Consider the following 18,623-nt stretch of genomic DNA (forward strand, 5'->3'; position numbering starts at 1 on the left):
AAGCCTCTCACATGTGCGATCACATATCGTAAAAATAGATGTACATAATGAAAACGCAACTTACAGTATAGAAAAACTGATTAGTGTATTTTTGAAATATAAATATGACATTTATGAAAAGATACATACAAAGACTATGGAAAAATGCTTTGAAATATTCCTGTATATGTGAGTTAAAAAAAATAAGAAGTAGAACATTCCAGGCACAAACATTGTTGGAGTACTTAGGGGGTCATTCTAACCCGCTAAAATGACGGAAGCACCGCCAACAGGCTGGCGGTGCTTCCGTGGCCATTCTGACCGCGGCAGTAAAGCCGCGGTCAGAAAAGGGCAACCGGCGGTTTCCTGCCGGTTTACCCTTGGCCCAGGGAATCCTCCATGGCGGCGGCGCTGGGATTCCGACCGCCATCCTGTTCCTGGCGGTGGTGGTAATGGGTGTCGTGGGGCCCCTGGCATGGGCCACTGGCACTGGCATGGGCACTGCAGGGGCCCCCTACCAGGGCCCCACTAAGATTTTCAGTGTCTGCACTGTCCATTCGGAGCCGGCATCCTCGAAGAAGGGGGTTTCCCGCTGGGCTGGCGGGCGGCCTTCTGGCGGTCGCCCGCCGGCCTAGCGGGAAAGCCAGAATGGCCGCCGCGGTCTTTTGACCGCCGTGCCGCCTGCCAATGTAGGAATGACCCCCTTAGTGTCTATGTATTTTTATATATTTTATTCATACAAAATCCTAGAAATTGACTGAAAAAAACAAAAGTTAAAGTAACATTATAGTTAGGTCTTATAAAATATGAGTTTTAGTTACAAAAACTTAAAAATTCACTGAACAAAAAAAAGGTAAACGGAACGTTATAGTTAGGTGAATTTCTCAGTGACAACCTCAACTTTTTTAACGAAAAAAAGCACAGAAATTCAGCAGTTATATTGAACTAACTATAACTTGTGCCCCTGCCATGCACTGTTTATGACCTTACATATAACGTCACTCATGACATGTTCTATGACATCATTGATGATGACACACAATCACTCCCAGACCCACTCAGACACTCACACACCCACTGACAGACACTCACACAACCACTCACAGACCTAGACAGACACTTACAGACCCATACAGACACACACTCACTCAGACACTCACACACCCACTCACAGACCCACTCAGACACTCACACACCCACTGACAGACCCATGTAGACACTCACAGTCCCACTCAGACTTATTCAGACACTTACACACCCACTCAGAGGCACTCATAGACCCACTCACAGACCTCCTTAGACACTCTCAGACCCACTCACGGATACACACAAACACTCACACACCCAGACACTCACACACAGACCCACTCAGAGACTCACACACCCACTGACAGACCCATGTAGACACTCACAGTCCCACTCAGACTTATTCAGACACATACACACCCACTCAGAGGCACTCATAGACCCACTCACAGACCTCCTTAGACACTCTCAGACCCACTCACGGATACACACAAACACTCACACACCCAGACACTCACACACAGACCCACTCAGACACTCACACATCCACTGACAGACAACAAAGACTCACACACACGTACTCATAGACCCATGCAGATACTCACAGACCCACACACAGACCCGCAAAGACACTGACACACCCACAGACACTCTCACATCCAGTAACAGACCTACACAGATACTCACATATCCACTGACAGACCCACTCTAACTCTGGCACACCCACTGACAGAAACTCATGCACCTACTCAGAATCCCAGTCAGACACACACACCCACTGACAGACCCACACAGATACTCACACACCCACCCAGAGACCCATGCAGATACTCACAGTCCCACTCACAGACACACACAGACACTCACACACCAACACAGATACTACTGACCCACTCTGACACTCACACAACCACACACACTTAAACACCCACTTACAGACCCATGCAGACACTCACAGACCCACTCCCACATACCCACTCACACACCAACTCACACTCCCTCACACCCACTCACAGACCCACACAGACACTCACACATCCACTCACAGACCCAGGAAGACATTCAAAGACCCACTAACACCCGCACTCAGACTCACACACCCATTAACAAACCCACACAGACACTCACACACCCACTCACAGACCAGGCAGACACTCACAGTCCCACTCAGACATTCACATACCCACTTACAGACCCACACAGATACTCAAAAACAAATGCAGACACCCACAGACACACACACACACACTCACACACCCAAAGACACTTACTCACACACCCACTGACAGACCCACTCAGACACTTACACACCCACTGACAGATTCATGCAGACACTCAAAGACTCACTCACAGACCCAATCAGACACTCACACACTGAGACAGACACACATCCACTCACAGACCAACACACACCCATTCACAGACCCACATAGACACTCACACATCCACTCATAGACCCTCTTAGACACTCACAAACCAACTCACAGACCAATGCAGACACTCACCAACCACTCACAGACCCACACAGGCACTAACAGACCCACTCAGAAACCCAGACGCCTATAGATCCACTTACAGACACACACATACACTCACAAACCCACTCACAGACCCACACATACACTTACAGACACACAAATACACCCACATACCCCACAGACAGTTATATAATCACTCACAGAAATACTCAGACACACATACACTCACTCACAGACCCACGCACACACTCATCAAAGGATTGGGATGCGGCCTGAAAGATCGCCAATGGCTAAGATGAATTCAAGCATTCCTCCTATCACCTTGATGTTTTTAAATTCATCAACCCTCTGACAGTCCCACATACCCTCTCACATACCCAGTAACACACTCATTCAATCAGCCAGATATCAATAAGTGTTGCTCTTGTGTATTGGATGTGTGCCTTTAGTTCATGAATCCACAACAGATCAGCGGATCCTAATGAGATTTTTTCAAAAAAGGAATAAAAAATTAAAGAAAGCAGTGTTTCGTTTGGAAAAAGGATTGGATCTAAAAGGTGCCTTTGTGTTTATGATGTGTGGATAATAACTGCACATAAAATAGAATGCAATCTTTCATGTTGTAAGGGAACATCCTGTTGCCTTTCTCTGTCAAATGAACTCCATTGTTTCTGTATATTCTGTCCATATCAAAGTGCAAATTGTGGTGACATATAGATCCCATGTTGTGGTCTCTGAGTGCTGCAGCAAGGTTTATTAAGACATTTCCTGGATTTCTCTATCTGTGGACAACATTTGTTTGAGCATTTCCACTTCTGCCCTTTGGCAAATGTTGGATGTTAGACTTTTCATCCTTGGCGTGGTCTCCCTTAACTTTTTGCCTCTGTTCCCCAGGTTGTTGATGTGCGCTGGACTCTGATTTTACTGTTTTTGTTACTCTGGGCACTTTACCACTGCTAACCAGTGCTAAAGTGCAAGTGCTCCTTTACAAAATGTGTATGTAATTGGCTTATCCATGATTGGCATATTTGATTTATTAGTAAGTCCCTAGTACAGTGCACTAGAGGTGCCCAGGGCCTGTAAATCAAATGCTACTAGTGGGCCTGCTGCACTGGTTGTGCCACCCACATAAGTAGCTCTGTAATCATGTCTCAGACCTGCCACTGCAGTGTCTGTGTGTGCAGTTTTAAGTGTAAATTCGACTTGGCAAGTGTACCCACTTGCCAGGCCTAAACCTTCCCTTTTCTTACATGTCAGACACCCCTAAGGTAGGCCCTAGGTAGCCCCAAGGCCGGGATGCAGTGTATGGTTAAGGTAGGACATATAGTAATGTGTTTTATATGTCCTGACAGTGAAATATTGCTCAATTCATTTTTCACTGTTGCAAGGCCTGTCCCTCTCATAGGTTTACATGGGGGCTACCTTTAAATCTGATTAAAGTGTAGATTCTCTTTGGGAGCGGATGCACATGTGGAGTTTGGGGTCTCTGAGCTCACAATTTAAAAATACATCTTTTAGTAAACTTGATTTTGAGATTGTGTGTTTGAAAATGCGACTATTAGAAAGTGAGCATTTTCTTGCTTATACCATTTCTGTGACGCTGCCTGTTTGTGGATTCCCTGTCTGGGTCAGTTTGACAGTTGGGCTGATTGCACCTCACACAAAGGGAGCTGGGGTGTAGTCTGCATTTCCTGATGAGCCATCTGTGCTAGGAGGGAGGGGAGGAGTGGTCACTCACACCTGAAAGGGCTGTGCCTGCCCTCACACAATGCAATCTCCAACCCCCTGGTGAGTGTCTGGAGCCTGGCCTGGGCAAGGCAGGATTTCACATTCAAAAGAGACTTTACTTTGAAGAAGGCCTACTTCAAAGGAGAAATTGGGTATAAGAAGGGCACCCAAAACCACAGGCGTTAGAAACACTTCTGGAAACAAAAGGAACCTCTGCTTGGAGAAGAGCTGAAGAGCTGAGAAAGAAGAGCTGCCCTGCCTGTGACTGTGCTTTGTGGAGCTATCCTGCAGTAGCTGCTCCTGCCAGAGTAAGAGGGCAAAGACTGGACTTTGTGTGCCTTCCATCTTGAGAAGAAATCTCCAAGGGCTTGATTTAGAGCTTGCCTCCTGCTGTTTGAAGTCTCAAGGACAGCAAAGACTTCCCTCTGCCAGAACCAGGGGTCTCTGGAGAGACTCCTACTCTGCCTTGTGGTACCCATCCAGTTCCTGGGACCCTGAAAGGAGAAGCTGGCAGCCTATAGACAAGGAAATCCACGCACAGAGCGCCGTGCGGGGAAAAGATCGCCGCAACTCCGATCTGCAGCTGAAGAAATGACGCGCTGACGGCTCCGGAGCTGAGAATCTGCGCTCGCAGGAAACGCAACTGGAGAATCAACGCACAGAGCAGGAGAAACGACACGCAGCATCGCTGATGGAGGCTGGGAGATCACCACCCGCGCTGTGGGGTTTTCGGATCATCGGGCGGCTGGATTTCCGACTCAAGTAGTGCTGGGCATGGAAAAACAACCCAAGGCCTGCCCGGACCCGAGAGTGCTGACGGGATCGACGCATTGCTCTCCTGCTGAGAGAAGAAACAACGCGCCCCGACCTGGCGAAAGGAGAAACAACGCAAGGTCCCACTCGTGAGTAGAATCAACGCACTGCAAGCCCTTTTTGACGCGCACTCGCCCATGCAGGGTTATTTTTGACACACCCAAGATACTTTTTCATGCTGACAGCGTTAGTGTGTGTTTGAAACTACTTAAAGACTCTTTGATTATTAATTGATAACTTGACTTGTATATTGTGGATTTTTGTCTTTTTGGTCTTGCTTTGTTTAGATAAATATTTCCTATTTTTCTAAACTGGTGTTTTGTCATTTTGCAGTGTTTTCATTAGGTTACTGTGTGTGTTGGTACAAATACTTTACACCTAGAGCTCTGAAGTTAAGCCTACTGCTCTGCCAAGCTACCAAAGGGGTAAGCAGGAGTTAGCTGAGGGTGATTCCCTTTCACCCTGACTAGAGTGAGGGTCCTTGCTTGAACAGGGAGTAACCTGACTGTCAATCAAAGACCCCATTGGAGAACACCAGGGCAGTGTGTGGGAAAAGTGCCATTAATTTACCAAAGGTATCCTTCATTAGGATTTCCAGTCCCACCCCAGTACCTTGTGCTTGGGTCATTACAACTACAATGCACAATCATGAGGTCTGGATGTTTACAATCCACAATGCTTTCAACTAAAAGCAGCAACTGATGCCACTTTAGCTTTCTCTGGCCAACCCTAATGTCTACATTAGATAAACCCAAGTCCCTGTCAATGCTACTCTTTCTAGCACTCTCTCTGGCCCGAAACATAAAACTGTGACCCACAATCTACACTCTGACCATTTTGGAGGCAGGAGTAGCCCACAAGAGAAGGCTGCAGCTGAATGAGACATTTTTTAAAATCAAAGGCAGTTAAAATGGATGACAGCACTCGAAATATAGAAGAAAATACTTGATTCAATGGTGGAAATATGCAGGTAGCTAATATTAGGTAGTTATTCTGAAAAAAGTAACTACATATGTGTTTGACTTTGGTATAATTAAATAAAAGTGTTATACAGTTTGGGATATGCCTATAATTCCAAACAGTCAACCACACCTGCTTCAATTCAATTTAAAGCTAGTGTGCTGCTCACAAAGAGTGTTGTGAACTTTTGACCTACTGCTAGCTAAGAATGTTTCAAACATGATTATTATGGTAACAGAGCTAAAAGAACTGTGGGTTAGGGAACAAAAAAGACTAGGCTTTTAATCTGAAAGCAGAGTGATGTGGAAATATTGCTTATTAGGGAGCGTTTGGCTTCAAATTCACTACTTTTTTCAAAGTAAAATCTGAATGTAAAGCATTAACAGTACAATGTTAAATGCATGTACTGGCTTCCGTAAGGATCCGCTGATCTTCTGTGAAGTTACACATGGGGCCGCGCTTAGCACAGCAGCAGATCCACAGATCCACTAAAACCCACTACCAAACTTGGCTTCTTATCAGAAGTCTGACAAAGGGTTAAAAAAGAGTGACCATTCAGAATCGGTACTGTGAGCTACTTCATACATCGGAATCACTAAAAGGAGAGTGGGAAGGGTTGTGATTAATGGTACTGAGAGTGGTATACCTTTCCTGTACTTTTGCCTTGCGATTTTTACTGACAAGAGATTATAAGTGATACTGAGATACAAATTGGAGAACAGCAAGAATATTTCACAGATATGTCAATTAGAGTTGACTTTTCAAAACTAGTATTTATATAAAAATGTCTGAGTGTATATAAATTGAGAGAAAGAGAGTAGGTTGTATACAACAGTAAAAGGGTAAATAAAAGGGAGGGTATATGATGATGTTAAAAAAAACCATAGTGAGCATCAAAAGTGGACTAAACTTTTCTGAAAACAAAATATAATTATTTTATTAAGCTGTAATGAATGCATCTGTTTGGAAGTAGATATGGGTGATTGATTAGAATATATAATTAAATATAATTAAATAGTATATAACTTGCACCCACTCACACAGTGTGGCAGGCACTCATACACTCAGTTACAGTACCAAGAATGCACTTATGTATCGACCACTGACATAGCTAGAAAGAGAGTGACACACTGAGAGGGACATCAATGAAATAATTCATACACAATTTACTCAGCTATATATCCACTTATACACTCATTTACACAGACATACAGGCACTGTCAACTTCTCTGAGATGCATATAATGTATTTCATGTACCCAGTACTCAGTCAGTTACAGAGTGATGTATACATATATATACCCAGTTATATGTGCAGTCATCCACCAACACAGCCACTTTTCACCTATTTTTAAAACCATAGAACAATTCACACTCAGATAGAGAGTGACAAAGGGGCTTAGACGTGCATTCTCACACCCAGACAGGATTTATGTGCTCAAATACTCATAGTACGATTCATTCACCATTCAAGCACTCACATAACTCAACAAAATATTTGTATTTTTAAAGTGTGTGATTACCCAGAAGGGTATGTTGGCACTGAATAAAAGATTGGAAGGTGAATGAGCTCTTCCACTAAAGAAGGTTACATTAGTTGATCTACAATTGGGATTGATTTATCTGAAAGTGCTTAGTAGAATGTACTACCTGTGCCAAGGGCTTTTGAATGACATGCTACTAGGTGGCCTACAGCACAGATTGTTGCAGCCACACATGTAGTACTTTATACATGTATAAAGTACATCCATGCAGTCACTAACACACTCAAACAAATACCGAGACACCAAGTTAGTCTAAGGAGTCTAACCACTTGACCACCGTTTCCCTAATGAAGGTTACATTTATTGATCTAGAATTTGGATACTTACATTATTTGTAAGTACCTAGCAGAAATTACTACCTGGTCCCAGGGATTATAATTCAAATGGTACTAGTGGGCCTGCAGCACTGCTTGTTGCACCCACACAAATAGGCCCTCATTCTGACCTTGGCGGGCGGCGGAGGCCGCCCGCCAAAGTCCGGCCGTCAGGTTACCGTTCCGCGGTCGAAAGACCACGGCGGTAATTCTGACATTCCCGCTGGGCTGGCGGGCGGCCGCCTTCAGGCCGCCCGCCAGCCCAGCGGGAAAGAGGCTTCCACGATGAAGCCGGCTCGGAATCGAGCCAGCGGAGTGGAAGCTGTGCGACGGGTGCAGTTGCACCCGTCGCGTATTTCACTGTCTGCGCAGCAGACAGTGAAATACATTTAGGGGCCCTCTTACGGGGGCCCCTGCAGTGCCCATGCCAGTGGCATGGGCACTGCAGGGGCCCCCAGGGGCCCTGCGACCCCCCCTACCGCCATCCGGTTCCCGGCGGGCGGACCGCCGGGAACTGGATGGCAGTAGGGGGGGTCGGAATCCCCTCGGCGGCGCAGCTAGCTGCGCCGCCTTGGAGGATTCCAATGGGCGGCGGTACACTGGCGGGAGACCGCCAGTGTTGCCGGTCCGACCGCGGCTTTACCGCCGCTGTCAGAATGCCCATTGGAGCACCGCCGGCCTGTCGGCGGTGCTCCCGCGGTCCTCCAACCCGGCGGTCATGGACCGCCAGGGTTGGAATGACCACCATAGTCTGTTAAACCTGTCTGAGGCCTGCAGTTGTAGAGTGTTTGTGTGAAGTTTTAGACTGCCACTTCGGATTGGTATTCAAAACCTTTGCTAAGCTTTACGCTCCACTTTTGAAACATATCTCACCACTAAGCTAAGTCCTAGCTAATCTATGGGGCATGGTTCTATGTACATAAAAGGTAAGAAATATACTTTTAAGTTGCAAATGTCCTGGTAGTTAAACAATTTCAAGATTATTTTGTGCTAGTGGGAGGCCTACTACTCTTATAGGACAGCATTAGTGGATATCTTATACAATCAATAAATTACTATTCATAGCAGAGAGGGAGTAGAGCTATTATATTTAATACTTCTGGAATGGAATGAAACACATATATAATCAATTATGTATGGATTCATTTGCTTGTGATATGTAATGTAATAGTATGTAATGTAAAGTTAAATATATTCTTTATTTGATGTTCAAATATCTACTTGTGTTGAAAGAGGACAATTTACGATGGCAAGAAAGGAAGAGAACAAAAACAACAGAAGAACAGTACTATCTGCATAAAACTGAGATAAAAAAGGACATGATGGACAAAATGTAATGGGAAAAAAGAACTGCTGGTAAGAGAACTAAGGAGTTTCTTAAATTAAACAGTATGAGGAAAAATGAACAATGGAAAATAGGGTCAATCAAAAGGGATCTTTATCATCAATTTAGAAGAGAAAAGGAATAAGACATATGCAAAGTGGAAAATGTTTTTTAAAAAACAGCTACCTGATCACAAGGAAGAAACAATTCAAAGAAATATGAATGAGAAAGTTTAGAAGTAGGGTGAAGAAGGGCAGCATTGAAGCAAAAAGAAAACATAGAGAGTGTGGTTGATAAATCATTTGCCTTGAAGCATAAAGTATTTATCTTGATACTAAAAAGAATGAAAACACTGGAGAAAACAGTGTTGTGTATGAAGAAAAAAAGTTTTAAAAAGGCTTATTAATAAAAGTAACTTTTGCAACATTTTCAAAGGGGAAGGGAAGCAGACATCTAGTAGTGAGGCTTTCTTTCATGAGGAAACCTACTTGCAATGGAACACATTACTGCATGCAGTTGAAACAACTGGCTGATGCTATGAGGTAAATAGTCATGCCCCCATTGCAAAAGAGGAGATGGCTTGTAGAAATGGAGAAGAGAAGGTAGCTCAAGAGGTACAAAAAAAGGCATAGACATGCTCTTGTGTATAAATGGGACAGTCGTAGTATTTGTAGTGTTCACCAGGAATCAATTAATATATTAACACATTTTCTAAGAAAATTCCCAAGTAAAGGCATGAAGCAGAATATTGCAATCTTGCAAGGTTTAGATCCATGCAAAGTGAGGAAATATAGGCCCTTCTTACAACCTTGGCGGTCGGTGATAAAGCGGCGGTAATACCACCAACAGGCCGGCAGTAAAAAAAATGGAATTATGAATACGGCGGAAACCGCCAACATAGACAGCCACTTTAACACTCCGACTGCCACGGCGGTAGCAACAAACACCGCAGCGGTAACTGCCAACAGCCAGGCGGAAGACAATGTACCGCCCACAGCATTACAACAGGCCTATCCACCAGCTTTTCTGGGGCGGTACCAACGCCATCAAAAGCACGGCTGAAACAGTACACTGAAGGGAAACAACTCACTTCTCGACACTCAAGGAAGAACCATGACGCCATGGAGCCCGAGCTGCACATTTTTCCAATGTTGGTGTACCTCCTCATACACCAGGAACACGAACGCTGGTGAAGATGATCATGGTGAGTAATGCACCTAGCACACAAGGGAGGGGGGAGGAAAAAGAGAGTGACACACACACGCAACACGCAAAACCCCACCATCACCCCCAACACCATACACACAAACAGATGCAACAACATTACATATACACCTCGTAACCCTAAAAAATAACGCAAGGACAAAAGGAATTGAGGAAAGTGAGTGTAATAGTACAATTTAAGATAAATACGTCCTGAAATCAATAAACAGTATGTACAATATATACAAGAGGAGGGACAATAGCCACTCCAAAATGTCCGTGGCCCATGGGGCCATATTACATAGGCCAAGGCCACACTTAACTCCTGCCTCAATACGGAGAGAACACTGCAGGGGTATCAGGTTGAAAAAACACAGGCACCTCAGGGGGACGGGGAATAGGGGGGCACCACAGCCGGAAGATGGTACAACGCCACTGCTCCTGGAGGGGGCTACATGCCCTCAGCGATGTCCTGAGGAGTGCAAAGCCACAATCTCTCAAGTGGGTGGTTTGCCCTCTACTTGGTCCTGGGGAGTACAAAGCCACAGTCTATCAAGTGGGGGTGGTTTTCCCACTGCTTGGTCCTGGGGAGTGCAAGGCCACAGTCTCTCAAGTGGGTGGTGTGCCCACTGCTTGGTCCTGGGGAGTGCAAGGCCACAGTCTCTCAAGTGGGTGGCCTCTCCACTGGTTCTGGAGGGGCCTTTGTGCCCAGTGTGCTTCATCCTGGCAAGGAGGGGGTTAATAGATGCCTTCTTCCTCTGGTTCTGGAGGGGGCTTTGTGCCCAGTGTGCTTCATCCTGGATGGGTGCAAGGTCACAGTCTCTCACCTGGGTGTCACATCACCGGGTGTTGCAGGGGCCAGGTCACGACTACACATTGCTCTCCGATGGATATGGCTGCTCAGTGGATGGCAGCTGCGCTGCAGGTGGCGGTGCTGTCAGTGGTGGTGGGAGGCACTAGCCCTTCCCCTGCAGCCTCGGACGGCTGCCCACTGGGGCTGCTGCTGCTAGATGTGGTGCTGGTGCAGGTGGCAGTGCTGGCGGTGGGGCAGGTGGCAGTGCTGGCCGCGGTGCAGGTGGCTGTGCTGTCAGTGGTGGTGGGAGGCTCCAGCCCTTCTCCTGCAGCCTCGGACGGCTGCCCACTGGGGCTGCCGCTGCTAGCAGTGGTGCTGGTGCAGGTGGCAGTGTTGGTGGTGGGGCAGGTGGCGGTGCTGGCCACGGTGCAGGTGGCTGTGCTGTCAGTGGTGGTGGGAGGCTCGAGCCCTTCCCCTGCAGCCTCGGATGGCTGACCACTGGGGCTGCTGCTGCTAGCAGTGGTGTGGTGGCAGTGCAGGTGGCGGTGTTAGCGGTTTGGCAGGTGGCAGTGCTGCCCGCGGTGCAGGTGGCGGTGCTGTCAGTAGTGGTGGGAGGCTCCTGCCCTTCCCCAGCAGCCTCAGGCGGCTGCCCAATGAGTCTGCTGCTGCTAACAGTGGTGCTGGTGGCGGTGCAGGTGGCTGGGCAGGTGGAGGTGCTGCCCGCGGTGCAGGTGGTGGTGCTGGCCGCGGTGCAGGTGGTGGTGCTGTCAGTGGTGGGGGGAGGCTCCAGCCCTTCCCCTGCAGCCTCGGCCGGCTGCCCACTGGGGCTGCTGCTGCTAGCATTGGTGCTGGTGGCAGTGCAGGTGGCGGTGCTGGCGGCTGGGCAGGTGGCGGTTTTGGCCGCGGTACAGGTGGCGGTGCTGTCAGTGGTGGGGGGAGGCTCCAGCCCTTCCCCTGCTGCCTCAGACGACTGAAGTGCCATGGCTGGTGTTGTGTGCCCCTTCCTGCCCTTGGCAGATGGGGGTGCCTCCTTGTTTCTGCCAGCTGGTGTTCCTTTCCTGCCCTTGCAGGCTGGTGGTGCCTCCTTCCTGTTGCTGGCTGGTGGTACCTCCTTCCCCTTGCTGGCTGGTGTCCCCTTCTTGCCCTTGCTAAGTGGCGGCCCCTTCTTTGCCTTGGCAGGTGGTACTGGCACACTGGCTGTGCTGACGGGTGCCTCCTTGGAGCCTCTCACACCTGCATTAGCTGCAGAAACCACAGTGGCCGTGGACTGGGTGGCTGAGGTGCTGGGCTTGGTTCTGGCCACCCTGGCCTGAAGTGAAGGATGGGGGTGAGGAGTAGGGAATAGGTCAATGTTTGGGAAGAAAAGCTTCTGAGGGACACTGGGGTGGGAAGAGGGTGAAGGTTTGGGAGTGGAGGAAGAGGGAGTGGTTGTAGGAAGTGTCTGTCTGCTGTGTTTGGATGCAGGTGCATGGGCTGGATGCTGTTGTCAGGTGGATGGCTGTTGGGTGGCTATGTGCTTGCGTTTGTGTACTTTGCGAGGAGGGGTCACAGACACAGTGGGAGAGGACACAGGGGACGTGTGCATGGATGTGGGGGTGGTGACTGCCAGTGAGGGGCGTATAGTGATAGGCATGCTGGTGTTGGAGGTAGTGGATGAGGATGTAGTGCATGCAGGTGTGAGTGTAGACGGAACTGGGAGAGAGGTGGAGGAGGAGGGGGACATAGTGGAGGCAGTGGAAGTTGGTGTGTCTGCATCTGGATGGTGCTTGTGTGAGTGCCTGTTGGATGAAGTTTGGTGCCTGTGTTTGCCTGAACCACTTCTGTGTGTTGATTTGGGTGCATGCAGGTCTGAAGGTGTGCTTAGGTTAGGCTAGGGTTGAGGGGATTGGGACTTGGTAGAAGAAGTTGGAGGGGGGAGGCTGGAGACAGGGACAATGGCTGCCATCAGGGAGGAGGCCAGAGCCTGAATGCTCTCTGTTGGGCCGCCATGCCAGAGTGAATGCCCTCCAGGTATGCATTTGTTTGTTGCAAATGCCCTGCTAGACACTGGATGGCATTCAGTATGGTTGACTGCTCAAAAGAGAGAAATCTCAGGAGGTCAATAGCCTCCTCACTGAGGGCAGCAGGTCTGACGGGCCTGAGGTGCCTGGGGCGAAGGAGATGCCCACCCTCCTGGGTGAGCGGGAACAGGAAACACACAATGATGGGTCCCCTTCCTCGTTGGGAGGCCAGCCCCAGCTGGGCCTCCGCCGTCTTCCTTGCCCAGCAGCACAGGTCCTCCCACCGTTTTCGGCAGTGGGTGCTCCGCCTGTCAAAGACCCCCAGGGTCCGCACCTCCTTGGCGATGGCATGCCAAATACCTTTTTTTCTGATGGGTGCTGACCTGCAGAAAAAATACAGGAGAAAAGGTATTAGTCATACCGTCCGGACTGTCATACTCATGGCCCACCATATCCCTCCCATCCCCTTACGCACATACATTGAGCACCATACATGCAGCACTCTGCCCAGGACCCCTCAGCCCCCCACCTACACAAGGCTTACACACACTCAGCACTCCATACATTCATGCCCCACGCATCATGCTCACAGTGTACTCACCTGTTGGTCTGGAGGACCATAAAGTAAACGGTACTGGGGTAGGACCCCATCCACCAGTCTCTCCAACTCCTCTGAAGTGAAGGTAGGGGCCCGTTCCCCAGACACTCGAGCCATTGTCGCTTCCAGACACAGGTCACAGTAGCACTTGCAGTGTAGGTCCTCTCCTGTTGAAGGTCAGGTAGCAAGTGAGTGAAAAGTTAGAAAATGGCAGTCACGCCCGCTGCGGTGCGTACCGTCACCGCCGTCGTACATCGCCATTGGCTACTGGAACCCGTAGGTCTCAATGATAACCAATGCGGTGTTGCATGGTGGTCATCGCCTTTCGCAACAGCGCACAACACCAGCGGAATTACCTCATTTCCACTTGTCCCTCCTCACAGGTCAGGCAGCCGCCATTTCAGGGAGGCATAGGCCATGGCACCTAACTGCATCACAGCAAACACAGGCACATTAACTGACTTACAAGTTCACATACTGTTTCTGTAAAACAAAAATTGCATATTAATCTGAGTATATGTTTGAATACGACCTTTGGCTCACCGTTTTTCACCTTAGAGTTCAACCACTGAGGATGAATAGGGGATGGAGACATTCCTCCGTGTACAGACCCCTGGTGGACCTGGTGACAATGGAGGACAGGCACATTATCCTAACCTACGGACTTGATAGGGCCACAATCCAAGAGCTGTGTGCCCAATTGGAGCCAGACCTGATTTCAGCTATCCGCCACCCCACTGGGATCCCTCCTCTAGTGCAGGTTCTGTCAGTGCTCCATTTCTTGGCAAGTGGTTCCTTCCAAGCAACAGTGGCCATGGCATCAGGGATGTCACAGCCTATGTTCTCAAACGTGCTGACCAGAGTGTTGTCTGCCCTGATGAAACACATGCGCAGCTACATCGTATTACCCCAGGTGAAGGATTTGGCCACAGTGACGGCTGACTTCTATGCAATGGGACATATCCCCAACATCATTGTTGCCCTTGATGTTACACATATTGCCTTTGTCCCCCCACCCCCTGGAGAAATGAACAAGTGTTCAGAAATCGAAAGATCCTTCACTCTCTGAATGTGCAGATGGTGTGTTTGGCGGACCAGTACATGTCCCCTGTCAATGCAAAGTATCCTGGCTCTGTGCATGATGCCTATATCCTGAGGAATAGCAGCATCCCATATGTGATGTCTCAACTCCAGAGGCACCGGGTGTGACTAATAGGTGAGCCAATGGTCCCCACCCAGTTGATGTAGGTATATGGGTGTGGGGTTGGCCCTAAGGGTGAGTGTGTGGCTAAGAGGTATCCCTCTATATTGGCAGGTGACTCTGGTTACACCAACCTCTCATGGCTACTGACTCTAGTGAGGAATGCCAGGACAAGGGCAGAGGAAAGTTACAATGAGGCACATGGGCGAACAAGGAGGGTCATTGCGCGCACCTTTGGCCTCCTGAAGGCCAGATTCAGGCGCCTCCATCTGACAGGTGGATCGCTGTACTACTCACTCAAGAAGGTGTGCCAGATCATCGTTGCATGTTGCACAACCTGGCCTTGAGACGCCAGGTCCCTTGTCTGCAGGAGGATGAGCCTGGGGATGGTCATGTGGCAGCAGTGGAGCCTGTGGACAGTGATGAAGAGGAGGCAGAGGAAGAGGATGTGGACAACAGAACTACAATAATTCAACAGTACTTCCAGTGACACACAGGTAAGACACTATGGGGGTCATTCTGACCATGGCAGTAATTACCGCCATGGCGGAGGTCGGCGGTAGCACCGCCAACAGGCTGGCGGTGCACTGCTGGGCATTCTGACCGCGGCGGTTCAGCCGCGGCCAGAAACGGAAAGTCGGCGGTGTACCGCCGACTTTCCGCTGCCCGTCTGAATCCTCCATGGCGGCGGAGCGCGCTCCGCCGCCTTGGGGATTCTGACACCCCCTACCGCCATCCTGTTCATGGCGGCTCTCCCGCCATGAACAGGATGGCGGTAGGGGGTGCCGCGGGGCCCCTGGGGGCCCCTGCCGTGCCCATGCCAATGGCATGGGCACGGCAGGGGCCCCCGTAAGAGGGCCCCAAAAAGTATTTCAGTGTCTGCTGGGCAGACACTGAAATACGCGACGGGTGCAACTGCACCCGTCGCACCTTCCCACTCCGCCGGCTCAATTCTGAGCCGGCATCCTAGTGGGAAGGTTGATTTGCCCTGGGCTGGCGGGCGGTCTTTTGGCGGCCGCCCGCCAGCCCAGGGCAAATGTCAGAATCACCGCCGCGGTCTTTCGACCGCGGTGCGGTGTTCTGATGGCGGTACCTTGGCGGACGGCCTCCGCCGTCCGCCAAGGTCAGAATGACCCCCTATAACTTCACCTTCCATTGCAGTTTTGTGTTAGACATTGTACATGGCAGCCTGATTTCCCTATTTCTATGGTCACTTACTGTACCCTTTGGCATCTCTATTTTCAGATATCTGTGCCCCACTCTGGCTCCTGGTGTGTTTACTGCTGCCCACTTACATCTTGTAAAACTAATACATATTTCAATCAATTGACAGACTCAATACTTGTATTAATTCCAAGGGTGTTTATTTCTGTGATAAACTGTGTATTGCAATGGGCTGGGTTGATGGTGGAGAAATGTCCAGGATAGAGTCCAATCTATTGGTATCACAGATGCATTGTCAAAGGGGGCATAGGAAGTGGAGCAATATCAGTTAAAAGTGGACAGGGTCACAGAGTGGGACACAAGGGTAATAATAAGGAGAGTTATATTTCCTGGCTGGGGTGGGGTCTTGGCAATGTTCTCTGGCTTCTGCCTGGATCGCAGGGACCTTTTGCGTGGTGGTTCTCCTTCTGCAGGGGGTGGGGTGCTGGTGGCCTGTTGTTCCTGTGGCAGGGCCTCCTGTCCACTTGCATCGGCGGAGGTGGAGGGCTGTTCTTCGGTGTGGCTAGTGTCAGGGGCCCGTTGGTGTGCCACTGCCTCCCTCATGGTGTTGGCCATGTCTGTCAGCACCCCTGCAATGGTGACCAGGGTGGTGTGGATGTCCCTCAGGTCCTCCCTGATCCCCAGGTATTGTCCCTCCTGCAGCCGCTGGGACTCCTGCAGCTTGGCCAGTATCTGGCCGATGGTCTCCTGAGAATGGTGGTATGCTCCCAGGATCCCTGCAAGTGCCTTGTGGAGATTCGGTTCCCTGGGCCTGTCCTCCCCTGTCACACAGCAGTCCTCCCAGCTTCCCAGTTGTCCTGTGCCTCTGTCCCCTGAACCGTGTGCCCACTGCCACTGACCCCAGGTCCCTGATCGTTCTGTGTTTGTGGGGTTGCCTGGGATCCCTGTAGTGGTGGACACACTGCTGATTGATGAGTCCTGGGGAAAGGGGTATGGGCCCTCTGGGTGGGTGCTGTGCTGGTGTTTCCTGAGGGGGGCTCTGTGGTGGTTTGGTAATGTGGCTGGGACACTGACTGTCCAGAGGTCCCTGATGGGCCAGGTAGGTCATCCTGATCCATGCGTGCAGAGCTGCTGTCATCACTGTGGGTCTCTTCTGTGGGGGGCCGGTGACATTGTGTGGGGGTCCTGTGGGGATGTAAATGGAATGTTATTGTTTCTGTGTGTGACATTTTGTGCATGGGTATGTTTCCCTCTATGGTTGTTATTACCAAGGCAGCTTTGGCTTGTGTGTGTTGTGATTTGGTTGGCTAAGTGATTGTCACTAGTGTGCATGCTGTGGTGATGGGCGGCAATGCAGGTCTGTGATGGGGGTCCATGCATTGGTGTTGCATGCAGAGCTTGGTATTGGGATAGGTGGGTTGTGATGGTGGGGTATATGTGAGGTGGTGTAGTGATGGGGGTGAGGGTAGGGGTAGGAGTTTGTGATGGCATACAGGTAGGGGGGATTAAGTAGTAAAGATTCGACTTATCAGAGTCCTCCTGCTACTCCTGCCAGGCCCTCAGGATGCATGATTGCCAAGACTTGCTCCTCCCATGTTGTTAGTTGTGGGAAAGGAGGTGGGGGTCCACCGCCAGTCCTCTGTACAGATATCTGGTGTCTTGCAACCACGGAACGTACCTTCTCCCGTAGGTCGTTCCACCTCTTCCTGATGTCATGTGCCCATGGACATCGCCTTGAGACCCTTACGGGTGATAAGCCGTGCTATATAAATCACTGGTTCTTGGGTGCTGTCCCACGGCGTTGACCCTGTCCATGACTCTCTGCCAAAGCTCCATCTTCCTAGCAATGGACATCTGCTGCACCTGTGATCCGAATAGCTGTGGCTCTACCCGGATGATTTCCTCCAGCATGGCCCTTAGCTCCTCCTCAGAGAACCTAGGGTATCTTTGTGGTGCCATGGGTGTAGTGTGAGTGGTGTGTGTGAGGGTGCGTGGGGTGATGTGTTGGGGTGTGTGCTGTGAGATGCGTGGATGGTGTATGGGTGATGGTGTTTTGTGGTTCAGATTCAGCGGGTGCTCCAGGCTTGTCTCTCTCTCAGTTGTCAAATTCTTTGGGTCGTAAAGGGTTGTGGGTAGTGTGTGTGCGTGTGTTTTATAGTGGTGTGGGTGTGGTGTGTGTATATGTGTCAGGTGTGTGTAGTTTGAATTGTACAATGTGGTGTTGTTTTGTTTGAGTGTGTGTATTTTGAGTGTGGCGGTCTATACCACCAATGGGAGGGATATGGTGGTTGAATGACCGCCGCGGTGATTCGTGGGTCATGATGCTGTGGGTGTATTTCTGTTAGCGTAACGGCGTGGGTTTTGGTACTGCCAGTTTATCACTGACCTTTGGGCTGGCGGACTTGTGTGGGTGTCTGTATAGTGGCGGATTTCTATGTGTGGGTCATATTACCCGTAGCGGTATACTGCCGCGGTCACAGTATGTTGGCGGCAGTCAGC

The sequence above is a fragment of the Pleurodeles waltl genome, chromosome 4_2 (genome assembly GCF_031143425.1).
Source record: "Pleurodeles waltl isolate 20211129_DDA chromosome 4_2, aPleWal1.hap1.20221129, whole genome shotgun sequence".
NCBI classification, from domain to species: Eukaryota; Metazoa; Chordata; class Amphibia; order Caudata; family Salamandridae; genus Pleurodeles; species Pleurodeles waltl.